This window comes from Lycium barbarum, chromosome 5, assembly GCF_019175385.1.
Source record: "Lycium barbarum isolate Lr01 chromosome 5, ASM1917538v2, whole genome shotgun sequence".
NCBI lineage: Eukaryota > Viridiplantae > Streptophyta > Magnoliopsida > Solanales > Solanaceae > Lycium > Lycium barbarum.
The window spans coordinates 37476460-37487858 of NC_083341.1; positions in this window are offsets into that span (position 1 = coordinate 37476460).

Sequence of the window (11399 nt, forward strand, 5' to 3'; positions counted from 1 at the left end):
TAGCAGTCCTCAGCATCGTATTTACGCTTTGGCCGGATGCTAAGATCTTGAGTCTTCTCCTGATGTGGTCACAGGTATATTATCGGTATTTTCTCATGATGTATATGCTTTGATTGATCCGGGCTCCACATTATCGTATGTTACTCCGTATGTTGCGGGTCGATTTAGAGTCGAACCGGAGTCGATCAAACCTTTTGAGGTGTCTACACCCGTTGGAGAATCGGTAATAGCTAGCCGAGTATATAGAAACTGTATAGTTGTGATTTGTGACCGTCGTACTGTGATTGACTTGCATGAGTTAAAAATGGTGGACTTTGATGTTATTATGGGCATGGATTGGTTGGCCTCTTGCTATGCCAATGTTGATTGTAGAATGAAAATGGTTCATTTCCAATTTCCAAGAGAACCAGTTCTAGAATGGAAAGGGAATACTGCGTCACCAAAAGGTAGGTTTATTTCCTATCTAAAGGCAAGGAAAATGATTACGGAGGGATGTATTTATAATCTAGTTCGGTTTCAAGATGTAGAAGCTGAATCGCCAACTCTTCAGTCAGTTCCTGTAGTAAATGAATTTCCGGATGTGTTCCCGGAAGAGCTTCCAGGTCTCCCTCCTGAGCGGGAGATTGATTTTGCTATTGATGTATTGCCAGACACTAAGCCTATATCTATTCCTCCTTATAGAATGGCTCCCGCAGAATTAAAAGAGTTGAAGGAGCAATTGAAAGACTTGCTTGAGAAAGGCTTTATTAGGCCTAGTTCATCCCCGTGGGGAGCACCCGTATTGTTTGTCCGAAATAAAGATGGCTCCTTGAGAATGTGCATTGACTATCGGCAATTGAATAAGATGACGATTAAGAACAAATATCCTCTTTCGAGGATTGATGACTTATTTGATCAATTACAAGGTGCCAAGTGGTTTTCAAAGATCGATTTGAGGTCCGGGTATCATCAAGTGAGAGTTAGGGAGAAAGATATCCCTAAGACAGCCTTCAGAACAAGATATGGTCATTTCGAGTTCCGAGTGATGTCGTTTGGGCTGACTAATGCACCGGCAGTATTTATGGATTTGATGAACAATGTGTTCTGGCCTTTCCTGGATCTATTTATGATTGTATTCATCAACGATATCTTGGTGTATTCTAGATCCGAGGCGGAACATGCGGAACATTTGCGCACTGTCCTTAGAGTTCTTCAAACTCGAGAGTTGTTTGCAAAATTTTCTAAGTGTGAGTTTTGGTTGAACTCAGTGACGTTTTTGGGGCACATTGTTGCAGCCGATGGTATTCGAGTGGATAGCCAAAAGATTGAAGCCGTGAAGACTTGGCCAAGGCCCACTCACGAAGTTGACCCAGAATTCAGCAAAGATTCAATGGATAGATGCTTGTGAGCGTAGTTTCCAAGAGCTAAAAGATAGATTGACCTCTGCACCAGTCCTGACACTTCCAGAGGGATTGAAAGGTTATGTTGTATATTGCAATGCTTCAGGTATTAGGCTAGGCTGTGTATTGATGCAACATGGTAAGGTAATTGCGTATGCTTCGAGGCAATTGCGGAAACATGAGAAGAATTATCCAACCCATGATATAGAATTGGCTGCAGTGGTTTATGCGTTAAAGATATGGAGACATTATCTATATGGTCTCTATGTGGATATTTATACAGATCATAAGGGTCTTCAGTATATCTTCAAACAGAAAGAGTTGAATTTGCGGCAACGACGATGGTGTGAACTGCTAAAGGATTATGATATTGATATCTTGTATCACCCCGGAAAAGCGAATGTTGTGGCTGATGCTCTTAGCCGTAGATCGATGGGGAGTTTATGTGGTGTACGACCAGAGAAAAGGGAAATGGATCGTGAGCTCCAGCAGTTAGCTAGCCTAGGAGTTCGAGTAGTGGACCCAGGTAACAGGGGAACTACTATTCAGAATTCAGCAGTCTCGTCGCTAGTAGTAGAAGTGAAAGAGCGACAATACGAAGATTCCATGCTAAGAAATTACAGAGATAACCTCCCTCAGAAAGAGGAGTCATCATTTGAGCTTTCAGGAGACGGAGTTCTCCGATGCCGAGGCAGATTATGCGTTCCTGATGTGGCAGGTTTACGCTACCAAATAGTGAGAGAAGCTCATTGTTCCCGTTATTCTGTTCACCTCGGTGCTACGAAAATGTATCATGATCTTAAGTCTATATATTAGTGGAATGGGATGAAGAAGGAAGTAGCGGAATTCGTGGTTCAATGTCCCAACTGTCAACAAGTGAAAATCGAGCACCAAAAGCCGGGCGGATTGTTGCAAGCTATAGAAATTCCAACTTGGAAGTGGGAAGTAATTAACATGGACTTCATTACGGGCTTACCCCGTTCTCGACGTAAGTATGATTCCATATGGGTGATTATGGATAGACTCACAAAGTCAGCCCATTTCTTGCCAATCAGAACGACGTATGTGGCAGAAGATTATGCAAAGTTATATGTTAAAGAGATAGTGCGACTTCATGGTGTTCCAGTATCTATTATCTCAGACAGAGGAACCCAGTTTACGGCTAATTTCTGGAAGTCTTTCCAAGAGGGTTTGGGGACTTAGGTGAGCCATAACACGACATTTCACCCGCAGACTGATGGACAAGCTTAACGTACCATTCAGACTCTTGAAGATATGTTACGGGCATTTATGATATATTTTGGAGGTAATTGGGATGATCACTTGCCACTCCTTGAGTTTGCTTATAACAATAGTTATCATTCTAGCATTCAAATGGCACCATATGAAGCGTTATATGGGCGAAAGTGTAGATCCCCAATTGAGTGGTTTGAAACAGGAGAGGCTAAATTGATAGGGCCAGACTTGGTCCAGCAAGCCATAGAGAAAGTCAAGCTCATACAAGATCGGTTGTTAGCAGCCCAAAGTCGTCAAAAGTCCTATGCGGATATATCGTCGAAGGGACTTAGAGTTCCAAGTGAAAGATTGGGTATTCTTGAAAGTGTCACCAATGAAGGGTGTAATGAGATTTGGCAAAAAGGGGAAGCTTAGTCCCCGGTACATTGGGCCTTATGAGATTGTGTGCAAAGTAGGCAAAGTGGCCTATGAATTAGATCTACCTGCTGATTTAGAGTCAGTTCACCCAGTTTTCCACGTCTCGATACTTTGTAAATGTGTTGGAGATCCTACTAGGATCGTGCCAATAAATGATGTTAAAGTGACAGAGAAGTTGACTTATGAAGAGGTACCCATTGCCATACTAGATAGGCAAGTACGGAGGCTTAGAAACAAAGAAGTGGCCTCAATTACAGTTTTATGGAGAAGCAGTAAACAAGAAGAAATGACATGGGAAGCGCAAGAAAGTATGCGATCTAGATACCCGTATTTATTTCAGCCCCTAGAAGAAATCCAAGATGAGATGTCAAGATCCTAAGGCGTGTATGTTTTCCTTTTTATGCTTTTGGGTCGTGTGTGGCCAAATTCTATTGCTATTATGTTGTGGCCCTGTGAGGCATTGTTATTGTGGGTTGTTATGACAGGATGGTAGTGCCATATTATAGGGGAAAGTCTGGCGAAATTTTCATAGAATTTCCGAGTGCTTAACATTCGAGGACGAATGTTCTTAGTGGGGGGGGGGGGGGGGGGGAGAATGTTACACCTTGAAAAGTTTTTCGTTGATGCACAAGTGAATAGGCTATTGAAGAGTACGAGCATACAATACTTCCATAAGTAAGAAATGACATTCGATGACCCTAGTTAAGATTTCAAAGATGTTAGAGATAGGGGAAGAAAGTTGGCCAAGAAAAGGCAAGGCATACGATAGGTATCTGAAAGGAATCACGAGTAACGAGTTAATGAGGACTTAATGATGTCTTGGAGAAGAGTGATAAAGTCCCTTAGATTGGTGTTGAAGTGTTAAGCAAGTGCTAAGAAGGTCCCACAAGGATTGGAGATCAACGAGTCGACGAAAACGAGCTTCGGAATCTGGCCGTATAAATTATACGGCCAAACATACTGGTCGTATAAATTTTACGGTCCGTATGTTAGGACCGTATAATCAGCCCAGAATGGCATACTTATCTGGACCAAACATACAGCCAAACATACGGCCCGTATAATATGTACGGACCGTATGTAGGTCCGTATACCTAGTCGGGATCAGTTTTGGATCATTAAATAAGGGACCAAGTCTTATTTCATTTCACTTCCATATCACACCCCTTCTCTCTAAAACATCTCTCTACATTTATTCCGTAAGAATTAAAGAGGTATTAGTGATCAACAACATAAGCTAAGTGAATTAAGTGCAAGAAAACCCATTAAAGATCATTCAAGTCAAGAAATCTCATTGGAGATGAACTAGGGTTTTTTTTGCTCAAGTGAAGTATTACCAACCAAGGCTTGTTCCTACAACATCTAAGGTAAGATTTATGGTATTTCTATATTGTTTAAGGTATTTGAGAGTTGAAATACTTGGATTGTAGAAGGGTATAGAAAAATGGGTCATGAATGTGGAATAGTGCCATTTTGAGTAATAGTTTGAATTGAGTCATGATTCTTAATGTGTTGTGATATAAATATGTTACAAATGATGTTAAGGACATGGGATAGGCTATGTATGTGAATGAACATAGTCGTGTGTTATGACCATGGATATGGGTGATTGAAAGTGAATTGAGAAATGTGGATAATGTGGATGAATAAAGGCTATTGTTATGATATTGTGAATGTATTATTGACGGTTGGGAGTTGATATACGGTATGGAGGAATGTCGTATAAATAAAGGTGATGCTGTCCGATTTTCTCTAGTTTTAGGCGTGTATGCTAGCTATCGATTCTAATGATAGTATGACTTTAATGAAGGTAGAAACGTGAGCTTCGGAGGAGAACGTGGAAGTGGTAAATAGTTGAACGGAAAGGTATGTAAGGCTAACTCTTCTTTCATAAGGCATGGTTCTTTGGCCAAATATCTATTCTTCTATGAGCCTATGATGCTCTCCAAATGATTCTATCTTCAAAAATCTACAAAGCTTATAATTCTTGATATGTATTACGATTGTACTAAATTCCTCATATGACGAATAATCCTATAAGGATTGACGTAATGAACGACGATAATGGTAATGATGACGACGATAATGATGACGATGATAGTAGTGATAATGCTAATGATGCCAATGAGATTATATGTATGTGTGCCTATGTATGGCTATTATGAAACCTCGAGCTTATATGGCCGGGTAGAATATATAGATGTATATATATATATATATATGTATATGACAATGCGCGCGCACCACTGCAGTTGGGTACGGACAACACTGAGCCTTGGTAGGGCCAGGTATGTGTAACTCTGAGCCTTGGTAGGGCCAGATATGTGTAACACTGAGCCTTGGTTAGCTAGGTATGTATGATCACCGAGCCTAGCTATGGTCGGGTACGTGAAACACCGAACCTTCGTGGTCAGGTATGCTATGTAAATGATATGACATAGATATGAGTATGAATACGAATATGATACGATTACGAATAAGAATATGTTCATGATATGAATATGAATAAGAATATGTAAATGAGTACGGATATGAATATGGATATGGATACGGATGTATGTAAAAAATCACGCACTCGAAATGGAATGTTCCTATGTAAGGCAAGTAAGTGCTTATGACGATGATTCCACTATCTCCCATCTTATGCTATTTCTTATGTTGCTTATTATGCTTCTATATTGATATTGATTATGCTCTACATACTCAGTACATTCTTCGTACTGACGTCCTTTTGTGTGTGGACGCTGCGTCATGCCTGCAGGTGCCCAGGGAGACAGACTTGATCCATAGCTATATTCTCAGGGGCTTCATAGCGGAGCTCCATTTCATTCGGAGCTATAGCTTTTGGGTACTTATTCTTTTGTGTACATAATTATGGGCATAGCAGGGTCCTGTCCCGCTTATGTGACATGACATACTCTCCTTAGAGGCTCGTAGACATGTGTATATGGTTAGATATGTTTGGCCTTGTCGGCCTATATTTAGGATTTCATTTTGTTAGCCTCGTCGGCCTATGTAGATTGATATGGGCATAGATGTCAATGATGATATAAAGGTATTGTTGTCCAATGGGACCAGTATGATTGATGAATAGAAATATATGTTTTATTATGTGGGTCACCTAGATGTAAGTAAGTGTAAGCTAAGGGAGTGCCCGGGTGGGCTAGCACCGGGTGCCCGTCGCGGCCCTCCGGTTGGGTCGTGACAGAACTCCCATCGGGGATGCCATTAGACAGTTGATTAAAACTATTAAGTTGACTAACAATGAAGCCGAGTATGAGGCTATGATTGCAGGTTTGGAATTAGCTCAGAGTATGGGGCCCGAAATAATCGAAGCAAAATGCGACTCTCTCTTAGTCGTTAACCAAGTGAATGGCGTCTTCGAGGTCAAAGATGAACGAATGCAAAAGTATCTGGAGAAAATCCAAGTGATACTACACCGGTTTAAAGAGTAGACCGTGCAGCATGTACCCCGGGAGCAGAACAGCGAAGCCGACGCATTGGCCAATTTGGGCTCTTCAGTTGAAGGGAAAGAAATCAACCCCGGTACTATGGTGCACTTGATGAATTCGGCGATAGAAAACGGGTATGCTGAAATAAACATGATGGGTCTACCTTGGGATTGGCGCAACAAATACATTGACTATTTGCAAGATGGAAAGCTCCCAAGTGACCCAATAGAATCACGATCACGTAGGACAAAAGCAGCACGGTTCTGCTTAGTGGACAGTTAATTGTATTGACGGTCTTTCTTTGGGCCCCTGGCCAAGTGTTTGGGTCCCGGAGAAACCGAGTATGTGATGAGAGAAGCCCACGAGAGGACCTGCGAAAATCACTCCTGTGCAGAAGCTTTAGTCCAAAAAATTATCAGAGCCGGTTATTATTAGAACCGGATGGAGGAGGATTCAAAGAATTTTGTCCGGAAATGTGATGGGTGTCAGAGACATGCCCTAATGATTCACCAACCCGGGGAGTTGCTACACTCAGTGGTGTCACCTTGGCCCTTCATGAAGTGGGGGAATGGACATTGTTGGTCCACTACCATGGGCACCAGGTAAGACCCGTTTTATTTTGTTAATGACTGACTATTTCTCCAAGTGGGTTGAAGTGCAGGCTTTCGAAAATATTAGAGAAAAAGAGGTTATTGACTTCATATGGGACCACATTATTTGCTGTTTCGGCATCCCAGCCGAGATAACTTGTGATCACAGTCCTCAGTTCATTGGCGGTAAAGTCAATGATTTCCTCGAGGGGTTGAAGATCAAGAAAATTGTATCAACTCTGTATCACTCAAGTGCAAACGGACAGGCAGAATCCACGAATAAAACAATAATTCAAAATCTAAGGAAAAAACTTGACACGTTGAAGCATCACTGGAGGGAGGTGCTGCCGAAAGGGTTGTGGGCTTACAGAACCACATCAAAATCAAGCACGGGAGAAACACCTTTCTCGCTGGTCTACGGGTCCGAAGCCCTCATCTCCATAGAAGTTGGTGAACCGAGTCTCCGATTCGGATACGCCACCGGTGGGTCAAACGATGAGGCCATGGCCATAAAACTCGACCTCACGGATGAACTTCGCGAAAATGAGTTAGTCCGAATTGCAGCCCAGAAGCAGAGAATGGAAAGGTACTAAAACCGGAGGACCAATTTTTGACATTTCCAAGTTGGGGACTTGGTGCTTCAGAAAGTTACTTTGAACAACCAAAATCCCAACGACGGAAAGTTGGGGCCAAACTGGGAAGGGCCGTATAAGATAACAGGAATAACGGGTAAAGGGTCGTATCAGCTGGAGGCCATGGACGGACAACGGTTGCGTAACAACTGGAAGGTGGCTAATTTGAAGAAATACTACTGCTAAGGTACGAACGATTACCCTCCGTTTGTTTTTTGTTAACTTTTCTTTTTGCAGGAAGTCGAGTACCGGATGAAGTTAGGTGTTAGGTCTGGAAACACGTGTTGCACTCTTTTCCTTAGTACGGTTTTGTCCCAAAACTGGTTTTCCGACAAGGTTTTTAATGAGGTAACAAGTACAACATGTTACTTGATAGAAACGAGGACAAGTGTTCAGAAACTCGGGGGTATACCCTACGAGTGGGGACTTGATAGTGCTTACCCGATCATACAGCTCGGATAAACACTAGGGGACTACTATACCCACATCGAGGCTTACCCCGATGAATAAAAAATGAAGCAGCTCAACAAAGCAGGAGAACGCCGTTGGGCATTACCCCGAAGTCCTCGTCCAGAACCGGACCTTCTGTATTAGGTTTTGATGTAAGGACCAAATGATCAGAACGAATCGTGTCCATTTAGTATTTGCTACGGCAAAAACAGAAGGAAACAAACAAAGTCTTCATATCATGTACGTGCAAATACTTGCAATATAAAGATTATTGAAAATTCAGATTATTGCATTTCAGATATGTCTTCTTGTTAAACACCCTTCCCTCAGTGATTACCGCTGAAATTCGGCAACGTTTTATCCAAATACCGTACATCGGGGACTATAGTCGAAATTCGACAAAAGCAACAAGGCCGCACTGAACCAAGCCAAAATCTTTAAACACCCCCGAATGGGGATTGTTATATCAAAATTTGGTAAGGTTGGGATTCAGGTGTCCGAACCTAATCCACGATAAGTGAACTATCAAAAAATATCGACCCTAAAATGCCTAATGTGATTCGGAGACGTTTGAATTCACAGAGCATAAATAAGTCCCACGGGCAAACCACTCGATCAAATCCCCGAACAAATTATACCGGACGAAGTGGAAAGCCAATATCGTGGCATAATCAAGAAAAATGGCTTCGAGCAAAAGTCATAATAAACATTCAGATTAAAGAATAAAGAACATCAGCAAGAAAATGCACATTCCATATATTTAAGGTTTTTTACACCTAAAATTCCTACGAAGTTAAAAAACAAAAAACAAGCCAAAAAGGCAAAGGGAAAATAAAGGCTAAGTGCAGGCCCTGATCTATCCGGTGCTGCTAGAACCGGAACACTCGGATACTGTCCGCTTGGAATCCTCGGAATCGGTATCGAGGGCTCTCTTGGCTTCTTCCTTGGTCTTTTTGGCTTCGAGTATTAGGGCCGGGAGGTCCCCAAAATCTTGTTCGGCTTGCTCAAGGGTGGCCCTCTGGGACTTTCACCATTCATACTCCTTCGCAATCGTGGTATGAGCCTCGGAAACCTCCACATTCTTAAGGGCTTCTGCCAAATTGGCCTCAGCCTGGGCTAGTTTGGCTACTAATTCATCATTCTCTTCATCGAGGATTCTTTGGACTTGAGTAGCCGACTCGAGCTCGGCCTTGAGAATGTCATTGGCCTCGGCTGTCTCTTCGAATTTGGTTTTGAGCTCGTCGCATATCCGGGCCCTATCCTCAGCTTTCCGCTAGAATACCCTCAATTTGTTCTTATACTCCGCATTCTCGGATTCAAGCAGCTTATGCCTCTCGACCATGTTCACGGCATCAGTCTTGACCGAGTCAAGCTCCCTTCGAAGTTAAGAGATAGTGGCTTCGAGTTTGCCGAGCCTCGAAGAAAATCATCGTTATCTTGGCTAAGGCCGACCTTGTCTGCTTCCAGGAGCCGGTTCTTCTCAACCATTCCGGCCAACTCTTCCTTCAACCGAAGGTTTTCGGCTTTCGTTGCTTCAAGATCGGGTTGAAGATTGGAAAGGGTAGCTGCTCGGTTCAATTGATCCTCCTTCACTTGCAAAAGGTGCTGGAATTTCTCCGTTTCCCGACCCTGGGCATCCAGCTGGCCCTTAAGGTCGTCAACCTCTTGCTGAGCACGGATGAAGGCCTTGTTGACGAGCACCACACTCTGTAAAAGAAATAAGAAGTTAAACTCAAATAAACAAGAAGCTAAAATTCATATTGGATTATGAAGGGTCGACTGATAAGCTTACGCAGTTGCCTGTGTGCATGCCCTCGTTAATAAGACTCTGCCAGGGGACTCCGGTCATCCGCTTGTACGAGTCCGAGATGAGGGGCCTCAGATAGCTTGCAATTCCTACCGGATGAGACAAGAAACTGTAATCCCCAAGGACAGTAATCGTGGCCGACCGTGTCCTCCTCGGTTCCACGCTCGGGGCCGGAAAGATGCGTACAAGGATTTCCCTTGAACCAGTCTCGGTGGACCGGTTAGCTGCCCTCGTGAATCATGGGATAGGGAGATGTCCGAAGCCGGCTGCTTCCTCGGTTGTAGGTGGGGTATTCTAGAACATGTCATCGAGGTAATCTAACCTCCGTGCAGGAGAAGTTGGAGCGGCCCCAGCGGGCTCGGTAGAGGCAGGTACCTCGGATGTTGCACCTGGGTCATCACCGGGCAGTGGACCGGCATCCATTGGAGCCTCGGTCTCATGGACTGGCTCAGCTCTTTGTTCGGCCTCAGCAGTCGACGCGAACCCGGATCTTCTAGTCCTTTGTAAGGGGGTCTCCTCATATGAAGCATCACCTGAAATGTCAACGTATTCAATTGACCTTAGAGGAGTCGGGTAAAGAACTTCTTCCCCACCTGTGTGCAAAGCCGGAGTTGACGGTCCCTCCTCGACTGAAGAAAATAACGGAGTGGTGGTTTCCTCCTCCGGAACTGAAGCGACAGAGGGTGTCAGACTGACCCTCCGAACAAGGAAATTGGGTTCTGTTTCGTCCCTTAGAGTCCGAACGACGCCTCTTGCCCTCTTCTTCGGTTTATGCCCTTTGTCTGAGGGTTTTCTTCGCCTTTTATTGGCAGCAGCAATAATATAGGATGTCCCCGCTGAATCAAATTCAGGTACTGGCACAACTGGTCCGACTATTGGCTCCGGTCTTAGCTCCACCGAGCCCCAAGTTAAACCTGAATACCGAAGAGGTTGTTAAAAAAAAAGAAAAAAAAGAGGTAGAAGAGATGATATATTCCAGCTCAAGCGGAGCATTACCGTGGTTTTGAGCAACCCATCGGCCACTTGACTGGTTCCCCCATGTCCGTACTTTATGGGTGTGTTGGCTGAGGAGTGCCCCGACCTATTCATTCATATTCCGGACAGCCGGAGGTATCCATGCTACGGCTGATATAAAGAAAGCGGAGAAGAAATCGTATTAATTCAAGGGAGCAAGTGTTTGACAAATCATCAAAGGATAGTTAAAGGAAGAACTAAAGAACTTACGATTATCGTTCCACCTCTCCGGGAAGGGCATATAGTCGGCCGGAATAATGTCCGAGGTCCTCATCCGGACGTAACATTCTAACCAACCTCGGTCTCTGTGTTCGTCCATCTTCGAAAAGATCGGGTGTCGGCCTCGCTTGGTGAGCTTTATCACACCCCCTCGGAAAAACCTCGGGGAGTACAAACAGATGAAGTGTGTCATCGTAAATTCC